The sequence below is a fragment of the Primulina tabacum genome, chromosome 12 (genome assembly GCF_025594145.1).
Source record: "Primulina tabacum isolate GXHZ01 chromosome 12, ASM2559414v2, whole genome shotgun sequence".
Classification (NCBI taxonomy): domain Eukaryota; kingdom Viridiplantae; phylum Streptophyta; class Magnoliopsida; order Lamiales; family Gesneriaceae; genus Primulina; species Primulina tabacum.
In genome coordinates this window covers 8,967,431-8,995,219 of record NC_134561.1, presented here as the reverse complement: position 1 = coordinate 8,995,219, position 27,789 = coordinate 8,967,431, and positions in this window count along the sequence as shown.

Sequence of the window (27,789 nt, the reverse complement as noted above, 5' to 3'; positions counted from 1 at the left end):
GGATACAACTTTGTAGTTTACCATTTTTTCAGATTATGAACGGAAGAGCCATTTCGGGAGCGATCTTTGAGGTGCCAGTGCGCAGAGTGGCGCCCGAGCGGTAATAAATTACCGCCCGAGCGCCACTAGTTCTGGAAATTTGGTCTCGGACAGAATGTTCCGCGCTCGAGCGGTAATTTATGACCGCTCGAGCGCCGCCTAATATATAAGAAGATAAGCATCGAGTTTCTAAACCATTTCTTCAGTATTTTCCATTCCTTAACAGCAAAAGCTCGAGAGAAAAATCTAGAAAACATCCTCCAAAGCTTCTTTCTTCATTCCTTTCAAAGTTTTGAAGTTAGATTTTAGTTCTCCATCACAAGAACTTCATAAGGGTGTAAGTTTTCTTCTCTTTTAGTTATGGTACATGTAGGTGACAATAAAGGAATGATTTTAATCTAGTTAATGCAATAGTGACTGAATTATTGGTATATTTGACAGTATAGGAGCAAGAAACACCTTCTCAAACCAGTGTTCTTAAGCTTGGACAGTAAGTTGGCATGTTCTTGAAGTAATACATGAGTAATATTATGATTTCAAACACTTCCCATTGATTATTGCTATATGTACATTGTAAGTATCTTATTGATGAAAACATAGCACCATATTTTATTGTTATGTATTAAATATGTAAGAAACTCATGAATATTGATGATGGGTGCTATGTTATGAACATGAACATGAACATGAAAGGAAAAGGACTGGTTTTTACATGATATAGAGCTTGTTGACATCATGGGTGGTTTTAAGTCCACCAAAGCTATTGGCCAATATATGTTCATGGGGCGTGGGGTTGCCAAAGGTTGCTCCCTGACGTCCAACACAGTTGTAGCTATATAATAAAGCAAGCACAGTAGTACAGGTCAACTAATGAGGCTCAAGTACAAAAATGAACATTGAATATATGCTACGGTATGACATGTTTGTAAGATTCATTGTTGTCACGACTTGATATGTATGTTCCTTCGATGCATATTGATACATATAAGTGCCAACTTATTGAGTTTTATAAACTCACGTAGCTCATGGGTTACAGGATCAGGTAGTGAAGAGACATAGGATGCCGGTTCGCCAATGGATGCTTGTGACGTGCCCTACCTCGACAAGAACCGGGACTTCTTATTGTATAGCTTCCGCATATGTATTGTAGTAAATTTTATATGAGGGTTTGAAACAAGTTCCATGTTATGTATGATGATACAAAGTATGTTGGTATATGAGAATATGTTTATAAATGTGTATGAATAGTATTGCTTGAGTGTTGGTGTATACAAAATATAGGGACATCATGCCAAAATTTTTATAAACCATCAAAGTGATGCCTCTTGTTTGATTTGCTTCATAATATAGTTATATCATTCAAACCTTATTTTAATTATGGTAATTATGCTAAGTATAGAGTAAGGGTGTGACATTTTTATGGTATCAGAGCCCACGGTTCTTTGACAGGAAAGACACTTCACTTCATCCACACATGGGGAACTCGGCAAGTAAGTATCTTTGTATTCCATAGTTTATGCTAAGTTATGTATTTCTACGTGACCTACATGTAGGTTAAGATAAGCGATGATGCCACCGAAACGTAAAGTACATGAAGGAGAGTCATCTAAGGGCAAGGCCCCAGCAGTCGAAGGTGAAGGTGGTGCGCCACGACCGATAGATGACTTCGCTCAATTACTCCAACAACAATCAAAGGTCCATGGTGAACAAATACAGCAGCTACTGGAAATGCAACGGACTACTCAAGAACAGGCACAAGCACAAGCAATAGTACACCGACATGGGCCTGTTCAAACCGACGTGTATGATCGTTTTCGACGTCTAAGTCCTCCGGAGTTCATGGGAAGCACTGATCCGACAGTAGCAGAGGAGTGGATTAAATCATTGGAGTCCATCTTCTCCTACCTTCATATGGATGATGCTGACCAAGTAACTTGTGCCATCTTTCTCTTAACAAAACATGCAAGAATATGGTGGGAAAGTGCAAGAGTTGCATTACCGGTTGGACCATTGACATGGGGAACTTTCAAAACTGTGTTTTACAACAAGTATTTCAGTAAAGATGTACGAGCCAAGAAAGCCAGTGACTTCCTGAATTTGAAGCAAGGGACCATGTCAATGGCGGACTACATACAACAATTTGAGGCCGGAGTCCAATATGTACCGTATATTGCACAAGATGACACAAGTAAGGGCGAACACTTCATGCGGGGACTTCGCTCTAAAATTAAAAGAGATGTAAGGATGTCGAAAGTTGCTACATACGGGGAGATAGTAGAAAGAGCACTTATGGCAGAACAAGATGAACATGACATTGACATAGACAGGCAACAATGAAGGCAACAGTACTTTCAAAAGAGCCAAGGAACAGGACATGGCAAAAAGACCGATAGCAAAGGTACTCGACCAGAGGAATCCCGTAGCAAGGGTCCCCCACCACGTAAAGAATAGGACAGGCCACCTTGTCCTAAATGTGGCAAACTCCATGGCGGGGAGTGTGCAGGGTTCTAATGTCTGTTATCGTTGCAAGAAGCCAGGGCATCTCGCCAAGAATTGTCCAGGAAGTTCTGAGAAAGTACAGGGACGCCTTTTCTCCATGACCAAAGAAGAAGTGGATGCGGATACATCGATGATCACCGGTATGTTCTTGATTTCTGGTATTACTGCTATTGTTTTACTAGATTCAGGAGCCACACATTCTTTTATTTCGGAATCGTTTGTAAAGAGACTGGGCATTACACCAAGTACAACAGAGACACAACTCGCCATAGCCTTACCTTCCGGGCAAGAATTACAGACAGATCAGATTGTGCGAGGATGTCCAATATATGCCCAAGGCCATCAGATGTATGCTGAATTGATTGTTTTGAAAATGACCGATTTTGATGTGATATTGGGAATGGATTGGCTCTCGAAGTACAGAGTTACTATTGACTGTGGCATAAAGATGATCAAGTTTGCACCAGTAGGAGCTGAACCATTCACCGTAGCAAGTGCATGTATATCCTTACCTCTTCGGATAATCACTTGTATGAAGGCTTGTAACTTACTACAGAAGGGGTGTCAAGGATATTTGGCATCTGTGTTAACTAGTGATCCACCTGTTCGTGAATTAAAAGATACAGATGTTGTTTGTGAATTTCCAGAAGTATTTCCTGATGATGTAACAGGCTTACCCCCAGATAGAGAGATCGAATTTGTAATTGATGTTGTGGCAGGAACTCATCCGATCTCAAAAGATCCTTATCGATTAGCTCCTACAGAAATGAATGAATTGAAAGAACAGTTACAGGAGTTGCTTGATAAAGGGTTTATTAGACTGAGCTTTTCACCGTTGGGTGCACCTGTTTTGTTTGTGAAAAAGAAAGACGGTACTCTTCGTCTATGCATTGATTATCGGGAGTTGAACAAAGTGACAATCAAAAATAAGTATCCACTCCCTAGAATTGATGATTTGTTTGATCAACTACAAGGAGCTGCTATCTTTTCGAAAATTGATCTACGATCAGGCTATCATCAATTAAAAGTGAAGTCAGATGATATTTCAAAGAGTGCCTTCAGAACCAGGTACGGGCATTATGAATTTCTTGTAATGCCATTTGGACTAACGAATGCACCAGCTGCATTTATGGATCTAATGAACAGAATTTTCAAGCCATTCCTAGACAGGTTCGTGATTGTGTTTATAGATGATATTCTCATCTACTCACGAACTGTAGAGGAGCATAGAGAACATTTGCAATTAGTTTTGCAGACTTTGAAGGATAAACATTTATATGGAAAATGGAAGAAATGTGAATTTTGGCTTGAACAAGTATCATTCTTGGGTCATATCATTTCAAAAGAAGGCATATCAGTGGATCCAAGTAAGATTGAAGCTGTTAATAACTGGCTACGACCTACCACTGTTACCGAGGTACGTAGTTTTCTTGGGCTAGCTGGTTATTACCGTCGGTTTATAGCGGGATTTTCTAAGATAGCATTGCCTTTGACTTCTTTAACTCGAAAGAATGTGAAATTTGTATGGGACGAAGCATGTGATCGCAGTTTCCAAGAGTTAAAGGTAAAATTGACTTCAGCACCGGTCCTTGCTATTCCAGAAGGATCAGGATATTTTATAGTGTACAGTGATGCTTCGAAACAAGGTTTAGGAGCAGTCTTGATGCAACACGGGAAGGTGATTGCTTATGCCTCTAGGCAATTGAAAGAATATGAAAAGAACTATCCAACACATGATTTAGAACTGGCAGCAGTGGTATTTGCATTGAAAATATGGCGCCATTATTTGTATGGCGAACGATGTGAAATTTATACGGACCACAAGAGTTTGAAATATTTATTCACGCAAAAAGAACTGAATATGAGACAACGACGTTGGTTGGAATTGGTGAAGGATTACGATTGTGTTATTAATTATCATCCAGGCAAAGCCAATGTTGTTGCAGATGCGTTAAGTCGAAAGTCCAGTTCTATTGCGGCAATGCAAGTACAAGAACAAATTTTATGGGATTTGCAGAATTTGAAGATTAATGTTATGCCAAAGGGCACTGCAATCCAATTATCATCTCTCATGATTCGACCAACACTTGCAGACAGGATCAAGGCCGAACAAAATACAGATACTGAATTCCAGCAATTGAGACAGCGAGATGAGGATAAAGGACATTCGAACTTTAAATTAAATGGGGAAGGAATATGGACATATCGGGGTAGATTGTGTGTGCCAAAACAAGGAATGATCAGGAACGACATTCTTATTGATGCTCATGCTACTCCCTATTCGATCCATCCAGGAGGCACTAAAATGTACAAGGATTTGAAACCATTATTTTGGTGGCCAGGTATGAAAAAGGACATTGCTCAATTTGTTGCACAATGTCTAACTTGTCAACAGGTCAAAACTGAACATCAAAGACCAGCAGGACTCCTGAAACCACTACCCATTCCTGAATGGAAATGGGAACACATCACGATGGATTTCATTCTTGGTTTGCCAAGAAGTCAAAGAGGCTTCAATGCTATATGGGTTATTGTAGATCGACTTACAAAATCAGCTCACTTTCTTCCGGTGAAGACCACATACACGATGAATCAATATGCTGAAGAATACATCAAAGAGATAGTGAGGCTTCATGGCATCCCAGTGTCCATTGTATCAGATAGAGATCCCAAATTTACATCTGCATTTTGGAAAAGCTTGCATCATGCTATGGGAACTCGATTGTCATTCAGCACAGCATTCCACCCTCAAACTGATGGACAATCAGAAAGAGTGAATCAGATCTTAGAAGATATGTTGAGGGCATGTACTATTGACTTCCTAGGTAGTTGGGACAGTAAACTACCGTTGGCTGAGTTTACATATAACAATAGCTATCAGTCAAGCATTGGAATGGCACCATATACTGCATTATATGGTAGAAAATGTCGATCTCCAGTACATTGGGATGAAATAGGAGAAAGGAAATTATTAGGCCCTGAATTGGTACAACAGACAGCTGAATTGGTAACCAAGATCAGAGAAAGAATGCACACTGCCCAGAGTCGACAGAAAAGCTATGCTGATGTGCGACGTCGTCGATTGGAATTTCAGGTTGGTGACCATGTATTTGTAAAGATATCACCATTGAAGGGAATTTTGCGTTTTGGTAAGAAGGGAAAATTGAGTCCAAGATATATCGGTCCATTTGAAATCTTGGAAAGAATAGGAGACAGAGCCTACCGAGTTGCTTTACCTCCGAACTTGTCAAATGTGCACAATGTTTTTCACGTTTCCTTGCTACGAAAGTATTTGGCCAATCCTTCTCACGTTCTTCATTATGAACCATTGGAGCTTGCATCGAATCTCTCATATGAAGAACGACCGGTCCAAATCCTCAATAGGAAATCAAAAGTGTTACGAGGCAAGGAAATACCCTTGGTGAAATTATTATGGCGCAATCATGCGATTGAAGAAGCAACTTGGGAGCGAGAAGACGAGATCCAACAGAGCTATCCTGAACTATATGGTACGTCAAATTTCGAGGACGAAATTCTTTGAAGGAGGGGAGAATTGTAATGCCCGGTTACTCGTACAAATGATAATAATGCGTTTACGTCGTTTACTATGTAGTTATTTAGCTCATTAGATTTCACGTGATGATTGAGGTATCAATATTGAGATTGAACATGACTTTTATATTGTTCATGGTGTATTGAGAATGAATATATGCCTAAATAGTTAGAGAAAGATGTGTAGGTGATGATAGAGTGTAATGGAAGTTGTGGGAAATGAGATGTAAATATGGTAGTTCGTACGGGTTTTAGCATAATGATTTGAATATTGATCCAAATTGTGTGAAGCCTTAACCGTTAGAAGGCTAAGATATAATGCTACTACTTTCACGTTTCAGGTTTTGTCCAAATCATTGTGGAAGACAAGCCAAAAGTGCCCCGAAGTGTGTCGTGTATACCGTCATTCCCTCACTGACACATGTTAGGAGAATGGGCATAACTTTTTACTCAGACCTCTAAATGACCTGAAACCAGTGGCAGATTCAAGCCAAGACATAGGGATACAACTTTGTAGTTTACCATTTTTTCAGATTATGAACGGAAGAGCCATTTCGGGAGCGATCTTTGAGGTGCCAGTGCGCAGAGTGGCGCCCGAGCGGTAATAAATTACCGCCCGAGCGCCACTAGTTCTGGAAATTTGGTCTCGGACAGAATGTTCCGCGCTCGAGCGGTAATTTATGACCGCTCGAGCGCCGCCTAATATATAAGAAGATAAGCATCGAGTTTCTAAACCATTTCTTCAGTATTTTCCATTCCTTAACAGCAAAAGCTCGAGAGAAAAATCTAGAAAACATCCTCCAAAGCTTCTTTCTTCATTCCTTTCAAAGTTTTGAAGTTAGCTTTTAGTTCTCCATCACAAGAACTTCATAAGGGTGTAAGTTTTCTTCTCTTTTAGTTATGGTACATGTAGGTGACAATAAAGGAATGATTTTAATCTAGTTAATGCAATAGTGACTGAATTATTGGTATATTTGACAGTATAGGAGCAAGAAACACCGTCTCAAACCAGTGTTCTTAAGTTTGGACAGTAAGTTGGCATGTTCTTGAAGTAATACATGAGTAATATTATGATTTCAAACACTTCCCATTGATTATTGCTATATGTACATTGTTAGTATCTTATTGATGAAAACATAGCACCATATTCCATTGTTATGTATTAAATATGTAAGAAACTCATGAATATTGATGATGGGTGCAATGTTATGAACATGAACATGAACATGAAAGGAAAAGGACTGGTTTTTACATGATATAGAGCTTGTTGAAATTATGGGTGGTTTTAAGTCCACCAAAGCTATTGGCCAATATATGTTCATGGGGCGTGGGGTTGCCAAAGGTTGCTCCCTGACGTCCAACACAGTAGTAGCTATATAATAAAGCAAGCACAGTAGTACAGGTCAACTAATGAGGCTCAAGTACAAAAATGAACATTGAATATATGCTATGGTATGACATGTTTGTAAGATTCATTGTTGTCACGACTTGATATGTATGTTCCTTCGATGCATATTTATACATATAAGTGCCAACTCATTGAGTTTTATAAACTCACGTAGCTCATGTGTTACAGGATCAGGTAGTGAAGAGACATAGGATGCCGGTTCGCCAATGGATGCTTGTGACGTGCCCTACCTCGACAAGAACCGGGACTTCTTATTGTATAACTTCTGCATATGTATTGTAGTAAATTTTATATGAGGGTTTGAAACAAGTTCCATGTTATGTATGATGATACAAAGTATGTTGGTATATGAGAATATGTTTATAAATGTGTATGAATAGTATTGCTTGAGTGTTGGTGTATACAAAATATCGGGACATCATGCCAAAATTTTTATAAACCATCAAAGTGATGCCTCTTGTTTGATTTGCTTCATAATATAGTTATATCATTCAAACCTTATTTTAATTATGGTAATTATGCTAAGTATAGAGTAAGGGTGTGACAGATCGAGTCTAGTCTAAGTCTGAAAGTCACCGATTGTGATTTATTGATTGATGTTGCTTTATATTCATAGATTGATATGGATTTATGTTCCTGATTATGGTACATGTTTAGAATATGATTGGTCATTAATATGGAGACATGTTTTGAATTATGATGCATGCTCTTAATATTTGATTTATGTTTCTGAATTTGATATAGGTTATGAATGTCGGTTATATGCTTTTATATGGTTTATATGATTGTATGTATACATGATTTATATTGAGAATGTAATTCTCACTGGAGTTATCGGCTGTTGTCTTGTTTGTATGTGTGCATGGCAACAGGTGAGATAGGATCAGGGTCAAGAAGAGAACGAGGCTTGACTAGATAGCGTGGAGATCCGGGCTTCGAAGCAACTTAGGATTCAGCACTGATATATAGTTGAACCTAGTTGAATTCTTGTAGATAACACAAGATTTGTATGTTTATGTTTCACATGTAATTTGAATTGAATTACATTACGTTTCCGCTTTGTATTTTAAAAAAAATTTAGATCCTGTTTATTATAATTGTTTGAATTATTTCTAAAGACGATTAAGGAATGAATTAGCGTTCGGGTCCCCACAGATCAACCATCAAGACCTCCAAAAACATTAACATCAAAATCACCTGCATCAATCACACCTAGTGAGTCTAAAGACTCAACACGTCATATTCTTGATAACGAGTAATACGTAATACAGTTAACAAATACTTGTACTTAAAAATATTATTTTCATGAAGATGCATAAACTTAAACTTAAACATTTTCGTAAACATTTTCATGATGCATAAAAACATTTTCAAAAGACATAATCATATCACTTAAACATATTCATATTCATGTCCATATTCGTATTCATATTCATGTTCGTGTTTGTTGAATTCAGATCGTGATTGTGACTCGTATTCTTGATCGTATTGGGCGATGGATCCATCTAAAGAAAACCACAGTACTGGGCGACGGAGACACCAGCGACACTCTCACCCGTCAACTGGGCCTTGGCCAACGTATTAACATATTCGTATTCGTATCACCTATTTGTATTCGTATCCGTATCCAAGGAAACACGATCGTCGGGCTCCCACTAGGACCATAACCCTCACGATATTTCTAACATGTAGTAGTCACAATTTCTTCATGTCCTTCAACATGTTATCATCACTTAATAAAAATCATGCATATAACATTTTTTATTTTAAACCAAGCATGCAACATGTCTTTTAATTTCCATATTAAATCATAAAAATCAAAAATCATTTAAAAATCTTAACACTTAAATAAAAATTTTAACATTTTAAATTATAAAAATCCATAAACGTTTAAAATCAACATTTTAACCTATTAAATCGTAAACATTTAAAATAAACATTTTGACATAAAAATCCATAAACATATAAAATAAACGTTTTAGCATATTAAAAATTCATAAACATTTAAAATAGACATTTTAGCATATTAAATCATAAAAACATCCATAAACATTTCACATAATCATATTAGCATATAAAACAGCATTCGGGACACTGCCATGATGTTTACTAATTTCTAGGTGTAAAATGACTGTTTTACCCCTGGACGTATAATTTCTCATTTTTGACATTTTATTAATTTCATTGACTCTAACATGTCCCAAATAATTATTTAAGCCTACATGAATTTTGTCATATTTTTATTTGGCTTAATTCGATGACTTTTAAATAAATCTTTAAATGTGACGTATTAATGCGTTTTAATCCCGAATTAAACCAAACCTTAATATAAAATTTTCAAATTAAAAAATTAGACTTATAATAATTATTTAAGCTTAAACCTAATTTAACATAATTTTATAAAGCTTAAACTAGGCGTTTGAATTAACTCGTTAATTAGCGTTTCGTGCGGCGATTAAATTCCGAATAAATCCAAAACTCATTATTTTGATCCCAAATTTTAAACATAATATTTTTATGATTTATTCTACCCTTCCAAGTCATGGGCCACCCTCGTGGACCCATGGATTTAAATTTCCTTCTTTAATTTTCGTTTTTGAAACTTAATCAAACCACCCTAGCCAACTTCTAATTTACTCGAGCCACGCCCGAGCCACCTTTAGCGAAAACATAGCCAACCCATATAGGGACCCTACTGACCAAGCCCAGCCCAATAACATGACCCTAACCCGCTCAAAAAACCTGCTGAACTACAGACTAGATTGCATGTGCATGTGCGTGAGTGCTTTCTAGCTTATCTAGGACTCCTAGTTGCATTAGGACTCTACCAGCCCTTAACCACCGACCACCCATGACCCTAACCTCCCTTGGACCACGTCCAGACCATGCCCAGACCATCCCAAAGCCTGGAACCCAGCAGCGAAGCTTCTGAATCCAAGGAACAACCTGCGCGTCTTCCATGCCCACTCACGGCTCCATCTTCTTCTTTTTTTCTCACGCCTGCAGCGACCCAGCCGCACAGCCCTTGGCCCAGCCCTTAAGCACCCTCCTAGGACCCTAAAGAGTTGACCTAGCCCAGCCCAGAACCCCCAGGCCAAGCCCCTTCTTCCCTGCACCACAGCACCCCTGCGCTGCCTCATTGATGCTCTCGGGTGGAATCCTTCTTGGCAAGGACTCCTCCCAGCCCCTGGTCTCGAGTCCTAGCGTGGCTAGGACTCTACCCCTGACCCATAACAGACCCTAGCCATGCCCTGGTCCCAACCGAACCCAAAGCCAAGTCCTGCAACTCATAAAACCGAGCCCCTCAACCTCATGACAGAAAAGTGCTTCCAGCTTTTGTGTTTCTGATTTGTGCAGTGTTTTCGGTTGAGTTTTATGACCCTAAACTTGTGTAAATTCATGCTTGATCAAGTCCTAATCATGGCAGCCCTTTTAAACACATAAAAACATGATTTTGGAAATTAAAAACACCAATTTGGAACACATAACATGTAGTTACGAAAATTTAACTTGTGTGCTATGTTTTTCTTTAAAAATCATGCATAAACAAATACTATGGTGTGATGATGAGTAAAAGGAGAATATGGCGTGCTTTTGCATTAAATACGCTCGAATATCCGTTGACGACGAAGAACGGAGGGACACCTTGGCATTAAATAAAATATTATCATAGCTTTGATTAAATAAATTTGTGAGTTTATTAGCCGGGTTTGCAAAAAAGCTCGCATTTTGTTGAAAAGTCAACACCAATAAAATTTACGTCCCGACGTATAAAATCACATCAAAACCCTATATTTTCAAAAATAAGAAAAAGAAACACCCATATTTTTAAATAATTTAAAAACAATTAACCAATAAAAATTATTTTCTATTTTTCAGTACTCGGTCTCCGTTCCTCGATCGCAACTCGAATATCCTTTAAAAATACATTTTAAGGCAACCATGTAGAAAAATATATTTTAAACTTGTAAAAATACACCACATAATTAATTAATGCAATTAAATCATTTAATTAAAATACAAGAGAATTTAATAAATCATATACATGTGATTCGCGTGGACCTTTAAATTTTCGGGGCGTTACACTGTTGGAAACTTAATTTCAGTGATTTGACTAACTAAGCATCGTATTTATTGGACTAACTGATCATGTAACCAGGCTTCGCAAATCAACTATCAGTTGCCTAACTGAAGATTAATGTGCATAATATTAAAGGCAACTGATACCAGCGTAACTGAATTTTCAAGTCAACTGACTGATCAGTCGTAAACCGATCAGTCGATATATTCAGTCGAAAACACACAAGCTATTGCAACACGTCATCAGTTGAAAATGACATTAAACCGACAATAGTACAAAGCAGACTGCAACTCGGAGTGGAACGCCGCATTTCAGAATCTACAGTGTACGAATATCAGAGAATATTGACGTGGCAATCAACGGATATAAAATTCAAGTTATATATATTGTTACCGTTGGAAAAGAAGCCTATAAATACGTGAAGAGGGCAATAGAGAAAATAAGGACGAACAACTATTCTATTCAAGCTTGCTGTTACGCTGCTAAAATCACTACTCGTATTCAAATATCAAAAGCTCACTCTTATCAGATATATAAGTAGCAATCAAGGCTACATTTACGAGCTTATCAACACTTTGAAATCTTTGATAGATTCATTCAGTTGTGTTAAATTCACTCACGCACTGTAAAAGTTTTTGTGAACTAAGAGTTTCAGTTTTGGCAGTGTTAAGTCCAAACTAAAGTGGGTTAGTAAAACTCTTGTATTCGATCAAAGTCTTTTAGTGGATATCCTATCTTCGTGATAGAAGGGGTGATGTAGGAGTTATTCTATTCTCCGAACATCCAGAAACAAACCGTGTGCATTTTATTTTAGTTATTATTTTCAGTCAGTTTACTTCCGCAACTGTATTTTTCAGTTAAACTGATTGTTATCGACTGACGAGATACCGAGTGTCAGTTTGTCACTAAACTGAACCCAATTTTCGAAAAATATACATAATCCGTGAGTGTTTATTCAACCCCCCCTTCTAAACACTTATCACCTTCTAACCGATCCTTTCAAGTGGTATCAGAGCGGTTGTATCTCGTCTCAGAATATTTCTACTCAAACTGATTATCATGGCATCTTTCAATAAAATCCCTATGTTCTCCAGAGAAGACTTCGATGATTGGAAAATCAGGATGCAGGCTCACTTAGCTGCACAAGATGATGACATGTGGTATGTCATCACTGAAGGTCCGAAGAAAATATTGAAAGACAACACAGCAGTTGCTATCACCGATGGGGCACCTCATAGAATTGAAAAGCCCACAGAGGAATGGGCTGCTGAGGATAAAAAAAAAAGAAAAATTTGACAATGTGGCAAATGATATACTTTACAAAACGCTGGATAAAGTAACTTTCAGCAAAATCAAGATGTGTAAGACAGCTAAGAAAATTTGGGAAAATTTGATCCAGCTTTGTGAAGGAAATGAACAAACGAAAGAGAATAAACTTTCTGTAGCTGTTCAGAAGTTTGACAACATCAAGATGAGAGCTGGTGAATCGATGCATGAGTATGATGAAAGAATTAGTTGTATCATCAATTATCTAAATGCACTTGGAAAAGTGTATACCAACAAAGAAATTGTATTAAAAGTGATCAGAGGTCTTCCCTAGGAGTGGGATGTTAAGACCATGGCAATGAGGGAGTCCAAGGATCTAAACAAGGTTGAGCTTCATGACCTATTTGCTGATCTGAAGGCCTATGAGTTTGAGCTGCAAACTTGAGAAGGGGAACCTTCTACTCCAGCAGCCACAACTGCTTTATCTGCTGTCAGAACAGAACCAACTGGTTCAGTCGAGAAGTCTGCTGATCAACTGAGCAAAGATGCTATGTCATTGTTCATCAAAAATTTTGGAAGGTTTATGAGGAAAAATCAAGGGAACTTCCAGAAGCATTATCAGAGAAACAATTCTAAAGAGGAATCAAATGCTTGCTACAACTGTGACAAACCCGGTCACTTCATTGCTGACTGTCCCAAACCCAAGAAGAACAGTCAAGGCTCGACTGAAAGAAAGAAGAAGTCATATGAGCACAAAAGGAGATCCAAGGATGACAAGAAGTCTTTCAGGAAGAAGCATGAGGTGCTTTTAGCTGAAGAAAGTAAATCTAAATGGGCAGAAACTGACAGCGAGGAGTCAGAGTTAGAAACCTCATGCAGTTCCAGTGATGGTAAAGAGGAAGTGAAGTGTCTAATGACTGATGATGCAGAAGTGGAGTCAAGCAGTCAACAGGTATTTGACTTCAGCTCAACTGATTTCACTAGAGAAGAACTTATTTCAACTCTTTACGACATGGTTAATGAGTACCACAAGCTTGCCTTATCTTTTAAAAAGGCCAGAGCAAAGCAAACTGATCCCATAGACAATAAAAATAAAACTGTTGAATCAGTTGATGTGTTGAGTCTAAAAATGGAGATTGCTGAGATCAATGCTGAAAGAAGCAGGAATCAATCAATGATTCAAAAGTTGATGCTTGAAAATTCAAAGCAAACTGAGCTTATTCAGGCGTGGAACAAATCATCTGATGCATTAACTGAAATACAGAACTCACAGAAATCAGTTACTGATAAAACTGGTTTAGGGTTCAGTAACCAAGATGAAATGTCTTCCAATGATACTCGACCAAAACTGAATATGGATAAAGGGAAATACATTCACTTTGTCAAATCAGTTGTGGTACAAGAACAAACTGAGCCAAGTAAACTGGTTGAACATCCTATTGAAAGTACGAACAAGGCTAGAAGATATGGTATTGGTTATAGCCCAAAAGTTTTAACTGACTCACGCAGTCAGTCGTCAAAAAGATTTAGCAGGAATTACTCAAATGGCTACTCCAATTACTATAACAACAAGCCAGTTCAGAAAAGATATCTGCTGAACAATCAGTTGAACAAAGTTAAATCACATATTGTCTCATCTGCACACTACACACCAAGCACACACAAATCGAGAAAGACCATCTGGAATACAGCAACTAGACAGTCAGTAGGAACTGATCCAAGTCTGGTTTCCTAAATGACTAATAAGTGTAGGACCCAAATAACCAAGGGTACCAAAATTATATCTTGTGTGTGATTGCAGGTAACAGGTACAAGCAAGGAATCATTCTGGTACTTGGATAGTGGATGCTCACGACACATGACGGGAGATGCAAACTTGTTATCTCAACTGATCAAGTACACTGGACCAAATATCAGTTTCGGAGATAATTCCAAAGGTAAAACTGTGGGTGAAGGTAAGCTTATCCATGGTAACTTTATCATTAATGATGTCTTATTAGTTGAGAATCTCAAGTATAATTTGATTAGCATCAGTCAGTTATGCGATAATGGATTCTCAGTTTAGTTTGACAAACATTCTTGTTCAGTCAAAGACTCAACTGATGAGGTCATACTTACTGAAAAATTGTGTGGAAACACTTACAAAGTCAGTTGGAATGATTAACCTTATGCACCAGTATGTTTTATTGCTTCAAAATTTTCTAAAAACTGGTTGTGGCATAAGAGATTAAACCACCTGAACTTTAAATCTATTGCATATCTGAGTAATCACGATCTTGTCACTGGTTTGCCCAAAATGGATTTTACCAAAGATAAAATTTGTTCGGCATGTCAGTTTGGTAAACAAGTAAAATTTTCTTTTAAAAACAAGGGCCGTAAATCTTCTTTCTGATGCTTAGAGCTGTTACACATGGATCTATTTGGTCCAATACCAGTCATGAGCATAGGGAGAATGAAATACACCTTGGTGGTTGTGGATGATTTTTCAAGATTTACTTGGGCTATTTTTATCAAATCCGAAGACCAAACTGCTGCACAACTGATCAAGCTTTTCAAAAGACTATTAAATGATAAATCATTTGAAATTGATAGAATCATATCCGATCGAGGAACTGAATTCATCAATCAAATTCTTTCAAATTTTTTAGAAAATGCTGGAATTAAGCATGAGCTCTCAGCAGCTATAACTCCTCAGCAAAATGGTGTAGCAGAGAGGAGAAATCGAACCCTTAAAGAAGCTGCTTGAACAATGCTTGCTGATTCTGGTATTTCTCAAAGGTTTTGGGCAGAGGCAGTAAACACTGCGTGTTATACTCAGAACAGATCGATGATTAATAAAAATCATTTGAAAACACCTTATGAGATATGGCATGGACGAAAAAGTGTGGTTTCTTACTTCAAAAAATTCGGCTGCAGATTTTTTATTCTTGACAATGGTAAAAATCATTTAAAAGCCTTTGATGCTAAATCTGCAGAGGGATTATTTCTGGGATAGTCTTCAGTTAGCGAAGCTTATAGAGTTTTTAACAAGAGCACACTAAATGTTGAAGAGTCTACAAAAGTTATTTTTGATGAAACGGTAATAACTAGCAAGCCAACTGATCCAGTTGAGCTAGTGGATAGATCTACAGATATCAATTCGGAAGATGATGAAGAAGAATAAAATCATATCAATCAAGACAACCTCCAAACACCTGAACCAGAAGTGTTAGATCAACCAGTTGAACAGGAAGCTGTTCCTGATAATCAGTTGGCGGAGCCTATTGAGGATATTCAATTACCAATTGATGCAATAGCAACTGAAACTGAAGAAAACACCCAGTTGCAAACTGAAGCAGTTGCTGACTTGGATACAAAAAATGCTGAATACAAATGGAAGAAATCACATCCTCCAGAATTGGTAATAGGTAACCCATCTGATCCGGTGAGAACTAGAAATCAGATGCTCAATTTATTTATTCATTCAGCTTTCGTATCGCAATTGGAACCGAAGAAAACTGATGAAGCTCTTGCTGATCCAAACTGGACAAATGCAATGCAAGAGGAGCTGAATCAGTTTACCCATAACAATGTCTGGAACCTAGTTCTAAGACCAGTTTCAAAAATTATTATAGGTAAAAAATGGGTGTACAGGAATAAACTGAACGAAGATGGTTCAGTTGTTTGCAATAAAGCGAGACTGGTAGCACAAGGATACAGGCAAGAAGAAGGAATTGATTATGATGAAACATACGCACCAGTTGCAAGACTAGAAGCTATCAGAATATTACTTGCCTATGCATCATTTAAGAATTTCAATGTCTACTAGATGGACGTAAAGAGCGCATTCCTAAATGGTCAGTTGCAAGAAGAAGTCTACGTTGAACAACCTCTAGGTTTCATCAATCACCATTTTCCTGATCATGTCTACCATTTGAACAAAGCCTTGTATGGTCTTAAACAAGCTCCAAGAGCTTGGTATGAAACTCTTTCAAAATTTCTAACTGATCACGATTTTTCTATTGGATCAGTTGATAAGACATTGTTCAAATTTTCAAAGAATGATCACATTTTACTCGTTCAAATTTATGTTGATGACATTATATTTGGGTCAACTAACCCCAAATTATGCGAGAAATTTGCTAAGTTGATCCAGGATAAATTTGAAATGAGCATGATGGGTGAACTGACAATTTTCCTTGGACTACAAGTGAAGCAACTGGAGACAGACATTTTTATCAGTCAGAATAAATACACGAAGGAGTTGCCGAATGGCATGGAATCATGTTCAGCTGCAAGTACTCCCATGAGTTCATCAGTCAAACTAGACACTGATGAAGGGGGAATTATCAGTTGAAGCGACACTTTACAGAGGTTTAATAGGTTAATTATTGTACCTAAATGCTAGTCGTCTTGATATTGTATTTGCTGTCTGTATGTGTGCTAGATTTGAAGCAAACCCTAAGCAATCACATTTTTCAGCTGCCAAACGTATTTTAAAATATCTCAAAGGCACTCAAAATGTTGGGTTATGGTATTCTAAAGACTCCTCTGTCAATCTAGTTTGATATTCAGATGCAGATTATGCAGGATGTAAGCTTGATCGTAAAAGTACAAGTGGATCATGTCAGTTTCTAGGAGACAAACTGATCTCTTGGTTCAACAAGAAGCAGACATCCATTGCTACTTCCACAACTGAAGCAGAATATCTTGCTGCTGGTAGTTGCTATGCTCAACTGCTCTGGATTCAGCAACAACTGAAAGAGTATGGAGTTATTGCCAAAGAATCGCCCATATTTTGTGACAATACAAGCACGGTTGCTATTACCTACAACCCAGTTCTTCACTCAAGGACCAAGCACATAGATGTCAGGCATCACTTTATCAGAGATCATGCCTTGAAGAAGGACATAAAACTGGAATATGTCTCAACTGAACAACAAGCAGCTGACATCTTCACCAAACCGTTGCCCGAGACTAAGTTTTCTCACTTTCGCAATATACTTGTATTAATTGATTTATCCTAATCAGTTTTACTGCTAATATATCAGTTGTAAATTAATTTGTGTCATCTATTAGTTCTTAATTCTTAACTGATGTCAGCTTGTCAGTTTGTCATCTGTCAACATTTAAAAGTAATAAGCACGGAGTACAGTGAAATTTTCTTCCTCAACAGCAGACCTCCACTTGGCCAACCAACCGGTTAAAACTCCGGTGGAAGTCTTAAGGAAGCTATCTGATTCAGCAATTTGTTCTAGGATCTTCCATTCCTTCTGGAACATTAGTAGGTAGACACCGTCATTTGCGAAGATGTCCACCTCATCAGCAATGTACAAGCGCTGCCGATATTTCTTCATTTTTGCCACCAGTTTGGGGGTGGTAGCCATTCCACACTCCTGGAGGAACTGGAGTTCTTTAAGCTTTTCACAGTATCGGAGAATCTTGTGGAAGTCCTCGTCTTCCATAGCAGTCTTTCTTTTCTCCAGAGCTGAGTTCTTAAATGCTTCGGCCATATCAGGAGTCTTCGAGCTACTTGCACCTACCATTATAAGTTTTGGATGATTATTTGCTAATATGATTGAAACTAACCAAGTTATTCTTATTTATAACCCAGGGTCAAGGAAGCTGAAAGGACGAAATCATTACGGCAGACGATTAAGCATAAGATTTACTTTAATTCGCCTTGCTTAATTTCTCGTAATTTATATATGCATTTATTAAGGGGGGATGAAGATTTAAAAAGTTAACGGAGAAGACAATAGTCAGTGGTTTTCAACTGAACTGACTAAGTTCTCAACTGGTCAGTCACGAGCTAATTTAACTGACCTTCTCCGATACGTTAACTGATAAATCAAAAATATTCTATATTAAGTGACGGGACTGATTATCAAGGCATTCCAAAGAAGGAACTGAAGCCAGAAGTTCAGTTGCTAGCTGATATTATAGCCAATGGGCTATTAGCGAAGGCAGGATCATTTGCTGCACTAACCTTGGAGAAATTTCAGGCCATTACTGTTATTATGGCTGGTCGAAGACTGAACTGGAAGCATCTTATCTTCAATATCTTGAGGAATATGTTTCAATCAACCAAGCAGTTTAAAGGATTCGCAGTGCAGCTGAGTTATTTGATGAAAGGCAAAGGACTGGTGGCTGATGATTCAGAGAGATCATCAAAACTAAAAATCTTAAACGCCAAAAACGTTCAGCCACCAAAATCAAAGTTGGAAATGTCTCCTGAACAATTCTTGAAGATCAAGAAGGAGATTGGGACTGAACAAGCTCCCAAATTAGTCCAAAAGAAGAAAGCTGTTTAGAAAAAGACAATCAAACGCAAGTTGATTGTAACTGAATCTGAATCTGAGAAGACTCCATCTCCAAAGATCATCAAAAAACTACGGACTTTGAAGACCAAGCCTGCTGCAATAGTTGGCACTATCCCAACTGATAGTGTGACTGTATCAGAAACTCAACTGCCCATCAAGGCTGTCCCTTTGAAAGCGATCCAAGCTGAACCCTCAACTGAAGATCAGTTACCTATATCCAAGATTCTGCCACAGAAGAAAGTCACTGAATCTAGTGACAAGAAGAAGCTTGTTGGAGTTACGGCTCCACTGATCAAAATCTCCGGATATAGTCCTTTACCTTTTGCCAGACCAAAAGGTGTAGTGATCAGAGAAGGTATCGATTCAACTATTTCAGGATTAAGCATTCCACATATCCTGACTGATCCAAAGGGCAAAGAAAATATGCAAGAAGATCCAAGACCTACAAATTCTATACAGACACACATTGATCTCGTTTGGCAGGAGATTAATGAATTTTCAGCAGAGAAGCTCAAAATTTTTTATGAATGGGTCAGATTCAGGACTCATGTCTTTGCCAAAGAAATTCAGAAGAAATCCAAACTGTGGAGGTTTATTGATCTTGAAAAAGTGGTGATGAAGACAGTAAAGTCATCGACCATTACTCAAGTTCTTGAAAGGAAGAAGTATTTCTTCGATCTTATGAGAGTACAGAGACTATAGAAGATAGTTGCTAAGCTGCGGAAAAACTTTGATCCGATCAGTCCAATCGCATTCAATGATAAAGCAGTGTATGCTCAACTGGAAACGAATCTTATCAGACTACAAATGGAAATCAAACATTGGGAAATGGATCAAGAGTTAATCATCCCAGCAGCCACTCAAGACTTCTCAACTGAAGATTCAGTTCAAGAGTCTCCTCAGGACGTTGCTACTTATTCTCAAAAAGCAACTGTTCCTTCAACTTCAGTTGCTCCAACATCACCAATTTCTGCACCTCCTACTGATAATCCACAGCTTTACTCTGAAGCTGAATTGACATTGGCAAATCTAGATGAGGTCATCGAGTCAGTTACGAATGACATTCAGCTTGAAACAGTCAGAACAGCTGAAGATGTTGCATCAACTGAAAAACCAGCAGATGTTCAAACCAAAGCAACTGAAGAACAAGCCGAAATGGCTAATTTTGAAGTACTTTATGAACCAGTTCAGTCGGTGGTTGTGACTGAACAGGCAGTTCTTAGTTCTACAGAAGAGGCTCAAATGAACTCAGTTTCAACTGAAAGTATGCAAACCGAAGTACCAATAGTTCAACAAACTGAAGAACCATCTTCTTCATTGGATCCTCCTACTATCTCTTTTCCTCCACAGAATCTACAAGAGCTGATACACGCTGAAACGGAAGTTTCTGACAGGACTTTGGTTGTCTTTGATCAACGTACCAACGAACAAGAACCAAGGCCATCTGGACCTGTATCTCCTCATTCATCCTCAGAAATGGACTTATTACTTGAAGAGATTCAGGACATTCAGAACAACATGTCAAAGATAATGAAAGAAGTTAAGGAAATTCAACACACTCAACTTGCTCACTCTCTGAAGCAGAACTCCTCAAGTGAATTCAATTCAGAGAAACTGAAGTCAATTCAAACTGCTGTGACCTCTATCTCCTTTACGATCGATGAACTTAAAAAGAACAGAGGCTTAGCTAAGAGTCTCTCCCTAACTCAAGACTCAATCAGCAAACGAGTTGAATCTATGGAGATATCTGTTTCAAAGAAAATCGACTTGCTGAAAACCACTGTATTGTCTGCTGTCAAAAATATTGCAGCTGATGTTCAAATTCTTTCTCGAAAATTTGATGTGTTTGACAAAAAGGGGGAAGCAGCTAGATTGATGAAGGAATAAGAGAGGATCAGAACTAAAGAGACAAACTGAAGAGACAATTGTTGTCAGTTATTAGTTGAAGGATATTTGTTTTCTTTGTACGAATCTATACACTAGAAAAATTATTTTATCTACAAGGTTTTAAAGTACTCTCTACTTCTGTTGATCAGTTTATTAAGTTCCAAGTTTTGTCAATCATCAAAAAGGGGGAAATTGTTGGAAAATAAATTTCAGTGATTTGACAAACTAAGCATCGTATTTATTGGACTAACTGATCATGTAACTAGGCTTCGCAAATCAACTATCAGTTGCCTAACTGAAGATTAATGTGCATAATATTAAAGGCAACTGATACCAGCGTAACTGAATTTTCAAGTCAACTGACTGATCAGTCGTAAACCGATCAGTCGATATATTCAGTCGAAAACACACAAGCTATTGCAACACGTCATCAGTTGAAAATGACATTAAACCGACAATAGTACAAAGCAGACTGCAACTCGGAGTGGAACGCCGCATTTCAGAATCTACAGTGTACGAATATCAGAGAATATTGACGTGGCAATCAACGGATATAAAATTCAAGTTATATATATTGTTACCGTTGGAAAAGAAGCCTATAAATACGTGAAGAGGGCAATAGAGAAAATAAGGACGAACAACTATTCTATTCAAGCTTGCTGTTACACTGCTAAAATTACTACTCGTATTCAAATATCAAAAGCTCACTCTTATCAGATATATCAGTAGCAATCAAGGCTACATTTACGAGCTTATCAACACTTTGAAATCTTTGATAGATTCATTCAGTTGTGTTAAATTCAGTCACGCACTATAAAAGTTTTTGTGAACTAAGAGTTTCAGTTTTGGCAGTGTTAAGTCCAAACTGAAGTGGGTCAGTACAACTCTTGTATTTGATCAAAGTCTTTTAGTGGATATCCTATCTTCGTGATATAAAGGGTGACGTAGGAGTTATTCTATTCTCCGAACATCCAAAAACAAACCGTGTGCATTTTATTTCAGTTATTATTTTCAGTCAGTTGTTCTATCTCTCAGTCAGTTTACTTCCGCAACTGTATTTTTCAGTTAAACTGATTGTTATCGACTGATGAGATACCGAGTGTTAGTTTGTCACTAAACTAAACCCAATTTTCGAAAAATATACATAATCCGTGAGTGTTTATTCAACCCCCCTTCTTAACACTTATCACCTTCTAACCGATCCTTTCAGAACCAATCAAACCTACTGTCCAACCGATAGAAAACAAGAATAATGCTAAACGGTATGGAATTGGATATAGCTCCAAGAGTTCAACTGATTCGCGAAGTTGGTCACCTAAACGGTTCAACTATAAAAATCAGTACTCTAAGGATGGCTATTACAATTATTACAACTGTAAGCCAGTTCAAAATAGTTATCAGATGAAAAATCAGTTAAAAAAGGTTAAAAATCATATTGTTTCTTTTGCACACAACAACCAAAAAAACACAAGTAGGGAAAACCATTTGGAACACAGCAACTGGAAACTCAGTCAGACTGATCCAAGCATGGGTTCCCAAAGGACTAATCAGTTTAGGACCCAAATAGATGTGCGTACCAAAATTATTCATTGTGTGTGATTGCAGATGACAGGTACATCAGCAAACAAATGAATTTTGTATTTAGACTGTGATGCTCGCGATACATGACATGGGATGATGATTTGCTATTCCAACTAATCAATTACTCTGGTCCAAACATCAGTTTTGGAGACAACTCTAAAGGTAGAATTGTGGGTAAGGGTAAGCTTATCTATGATAACATTATTATTAGTGATGTCTTACTTGTTGATAATTGTAAGTATAACATGATTAGCATCAGTCAATTATGCGACAATAACTTTTGAGTTCAGTTAAACAAATACACGTGCACAGTTAAGAACTCAACTGATGAAATTATTATAACTGGTAATCGTTGTGGTAACACATACAAGGTGAGTTGGACTAACCAGCATAATGTACCATTTTGTTTTGTAGCTTCAAAATCTTCTAAACACTGGTTGTGACATAAAAGGTTGAACAACTTGAATTTCAAATCCATTGCTCATCTGAGTAATCACGATCTTGTAACTGTCTGCCTAAAATTGATTTCTCAAAAGATAATATTTGTTCAGCATGTCAATTTGGTAAACAAGTAAGATCTTTATTAAAAAACAAGGGTTTTAAATCTTCCTCCAGGTGCTTAGAACTGCTGGATATGGATCATTATGGTCCCATACCAGTCATAAGTTTAGGGGGAATGAAATACACCTTAGTAATCATTGATGATTTTTCAAGATTTACTAGGGTTATTTTTCTCAAATCAAAAGATCAAACTGCTGCACAACTGATTAAGCTTTTCAAAAGATTATTAAATGAAAAATCAGTTGGAATTGACAAAATAAGGTCTAATCGAGGGACTGAATTTTTCAATCAAAATCTTTCTCAATTTTTATAGAATACTTGAATTAAGCATGAGTTCTCAGCAGCTAGAACACCTCAACAAAATGGTGTAGCTGAAAGAAGAAATCGTACGCTTAAAGAAGTAGATAGAACAATGCTTGCTAATTCTAATATATCTCAAAAAATTTGGGCAGAAGCAGTAAACACTGCGTTTTAAACTCAAAACAGATCGATGATTAATAAAAATCATTTGAAAACACCATATAAGGTCTGGCATGGACAGAAAAGTGCGGTGTCCTATTTCAATATATTTGGCTGCATATGTTTTATTCATAATAATGGCAAAAGTCATTTGAAACTTTTGATGCTAAATCTGCGGAAGGAATATTTCTGGGTTATTCATCAGTTAGTAAAACTATAGAGTGTTTAATAAATGTACTTTGAATGTAGAAGAATAAGTTCATGTCGTCTTTGATGAATATGTACTAAATGATAAGCCAACTGATCGAGTTGAGCTAACTGATCGCTTTACAGAAATCACTTTGGAGGATCATAGTGAAGAAGAAGTTCACATCAAACGAAATATCCTTCAAACACCAGAACCAGAAGTAGTGGATCAAACTGTTGAACAAGAAATTGTTCCTAAGAATCAGTTGATGGGACAATACGATGATATCCAAATGCCAACTGAAACTGTAGCAACTAAAACTAAAAGAGACATTCAGTTACAAACTGAACCAGTTTCTGAAGTCGATCTGAGTAATCCCAACTACAGATGGAATGAATCACATCAACAAGAATTTGTGATAGGTAATACGTTTGATCCGGTCAGAACTAGAAATCAAATGTTTGATTTATTTGTTCTTTCAGCATTTGTTTCTCAAATTGAACCAAAGAAAACTGATGAATCTCTAGCTGATTCTAACTGGATAAATGCTATGCAAGAGCTAAATAAGTTTACCCATAACAATGTCTGGACTTTAGTTCCAAGACCAGTTTCTGAAACAACTATAGGTACAAAGTGGGTCTACAGTAACAAACTGAACGAAGATGGTTCAATTATGCGCAATAAAGCGAGATTGGTAGCACAAGGATATAGGCAAGAAGCAGGAAGAAGTGTACGCTGAACAACTACCAGGTTTTGTAAATCATTCTTTTCCTGATCATGTTTATCACTTGAACAAAAATTTGTATGGTCTTAACAAACTCCTAGAGCTTGGTATGAGACTATATCAAAATTTTTAACTTATCATGATTTTACTGTTGGAACAGTGGATAAAACTTTATTCAAATTTTCAAAGAAAGATCATATTTTACTTGTGCAAATTTATGTTAATGATATTATTTTTTGGTCAACAAACCCAAATTATGAGAGAAGTTCGCCAAGTTAATGTAGAATAAATTTGAGTTGAGAATGATAGGTGAATTGACGTTCTTTCTTTGTCTGCAACTTAAGCAACCGGAAACGGGTACATTTATCAGTCAAACAAAATATACGAAGGATCTGCTTAAGAAATTTGGCATGAAGACATGTTCAGCTGCAAATACTACCATGAGTTCATCAATTAAATTAGATAAAGATGAAGGGGAATATCAGTTGAGACGACACTTTACAGAGATTTAATAGGTTCTTTACTTTACCTAACTGCTAGTCATCCTGATATTGTATTTTTTGTTTGCATGTGTGCTAGATTTCAAGCTGTCCTAAACAAATCACATTATACAGATGCCAAACAAATATTGAAATATCTTAAAGGCACACAAAATGTGGGCTTATGGTATGCTAAGGACTCATCTTGCAATTTAGTTGGATATTCATATGCAGATTATGTAGGATGTAAACTTGATCGTAAAAGCACCAGTGGATCATGTCAGTTTATAGGAGACAGACTGATTTATTGGTTCAACAATAAGCGAACATCCATAGCAACTTCCACAACTGAAGCATAATACCTAGCTGCTGGAAGTTGCTGTGCCCAACTGCTCTGGATTCAACAACAACTGAAATACTAAAGAGTCATTGCAGAAGTGATGGATCGATTTAGGCACCTGCGAGGGTGCTTCAAAGATAATATTCTCAATGAGCTGCAATAGCTCGTGTTCTAAGAATGTAAACACCGATGAATTAAATCGAGTTTGGTTATAAACCAAGCGGAAAATTCTCTAAGTAATCATTCGTTAAGAAATCTAACTAGTTTGAAAGTGTTTTAACTTGTGTAAACTGAATAACTGAAATAAGGGAGACCAGTTCTTGCATATATCAGTTCAGTTATGGTGAGAAATAAACTGTTAATAGCTCGAACCGATCAAATCAATTTGAAAACAATAGTTAAACAGTTACATACACAAGATATGTTTATGGATTTCGGAGACTTCAACTGCTCCTACGTCGCCCCTTCTGCCACCTCGGATAGGTTCCACTAGAAGACTTTGATTTATACAATGCCTTGTACAAACCCACTCATCTTAGGACTTAAACTACAGCTTAACTGAACTCCTAGCCTAGACTGAAGGCAACACCTTCCAGCCAACACTTGTTTAACGTCTATGTGTCATAGACTACATACACAAGTTTAACTTCTTTGTGCAAGACTCACTCAGCTATTCAATAAGCTCTACTCTCTGTATATGTGAGTGATTGTGTGTGTGCGTGTGTGAGAACTGATCTAAGAATACATCACGAAGGTGTTCTCACACACTGAGGGAATTGTGTTTCTAATATAAGCTGATAACATTTTGAAGTGTTCCATAAAATCTGGGCTGATTGCTTGTTGTAAGATGATGTGCATTATGCGTGCCCTTCTTCTTTTACATACTCATGTATATTTTTCAACACCCTTGTATATTGATGATCTTGGTCTGGTATTTATAGAGGAAATGATACCGTACACCAAGACTGATCAAATTTGTTCGTTGCAAATTTGAATCTGTTCCTCGAAATATGTCTGTACTTTTCGACAACCATTCTGGAACGTTTTGGCTTTAAGCTCTGCTGCAATGTCCATTATTGTCCTTTGACTGGACAAAAGATTTTCCTTAATGCGCACAGCTAGATTCCATTTGAATAAGCTTGTCGTGTTCTGAAAACTGATTGATTCCTAACTGATGTTCTGAACTGGTTAGTTGAACTGATTTGGTGAAATCAGTTGGCTCGTCAGCTGAACTGATTTCACTGCATCAGTTGAACTGGTCATCTGGGCTCTTCATCAGTTGAGCTCTTCATCAGCTGGTCGGGTTTCTGTAGATCTTCTGTTGAACCACCTATCAGCTGGACAATCAGTTGAATTGATTCAGTTTGGGTAATAAGTTGGCGCTTTCAGTTTTGCGTCTCTATAGTTTCAGTTTTGGCTCAATAATTAATCAGTTCGAATCCTGATCAATTTCAGCTTCTGCGCACTTAGGTAAATTAATTAGAAACAAAATAACAAGTTTTGTTAACATCAAAATCAAGATTGCGAATATGAAATGTTCCAACAAGAAGAATCACCAATATTCTGTGATAATACAAGTACCATTGCGATTACATACAATCCAGTTTTTCATTCAAGGACCAAACATATTGATGTCAGATATCACTTCATCAGAGACCATGCTCTCAAGAAGGAAATCAGACTGGAGTACATATCAACTGAACAACAAGCAGCTGACATCTTCACCAAGCAACTTCCCGAGACTAAGTTTTCTTACTTTTGCAATATTCTTGGCTTAATTGGTTTGTCTTAATATTATTCGCTTTATTATATATTCTTGTTGTTATTCGATTATTACCTGTTTGAATGCAGAATAATAAAGCAGTAAAATAATGAATAGAAAGGAACAAATATATGAATTTTATTGATAATATCGAGCTACTATTACACGGTTCAGTTCCATATCTACAACATCTTGCCAAAGGGACATCCAACTGGATATCTCCTCGGATGAAGTTCTCCTGAAGCCTTCTGAAAAGGCAATTCTTTCCAAAACTCTATGCTCCTTTATGAGAATCAGGTACTAGAGACCTTCATATGTGGTGAGGTCTGGAGTATGAATGACTAAGAGACGCCGTTTATATTTGATTTCAATTGTCTTTTGTTGTGTCAACTAACAGTCTCTTTGGATAGATTAATTATTCCACCATTATTGTGCTGCCTTTACATTTTGACTAAGAGACGCCGTTTATATTTGATTTCAATTGTCTTCGATCTCTTTCTTCCAAGATGCCTCGAATGCAAGCTTCTTCTCCGAAGGATTGGGTTGCTTGGAATTACTAGCTTTGTCCTTATGTTCTTGATTAATATTCTTTGCTGAATTATTTTGCATCTAATGAGTTTGATCTTATTTATAGAGAGATTCAAACCGACTGAAGAAACGAA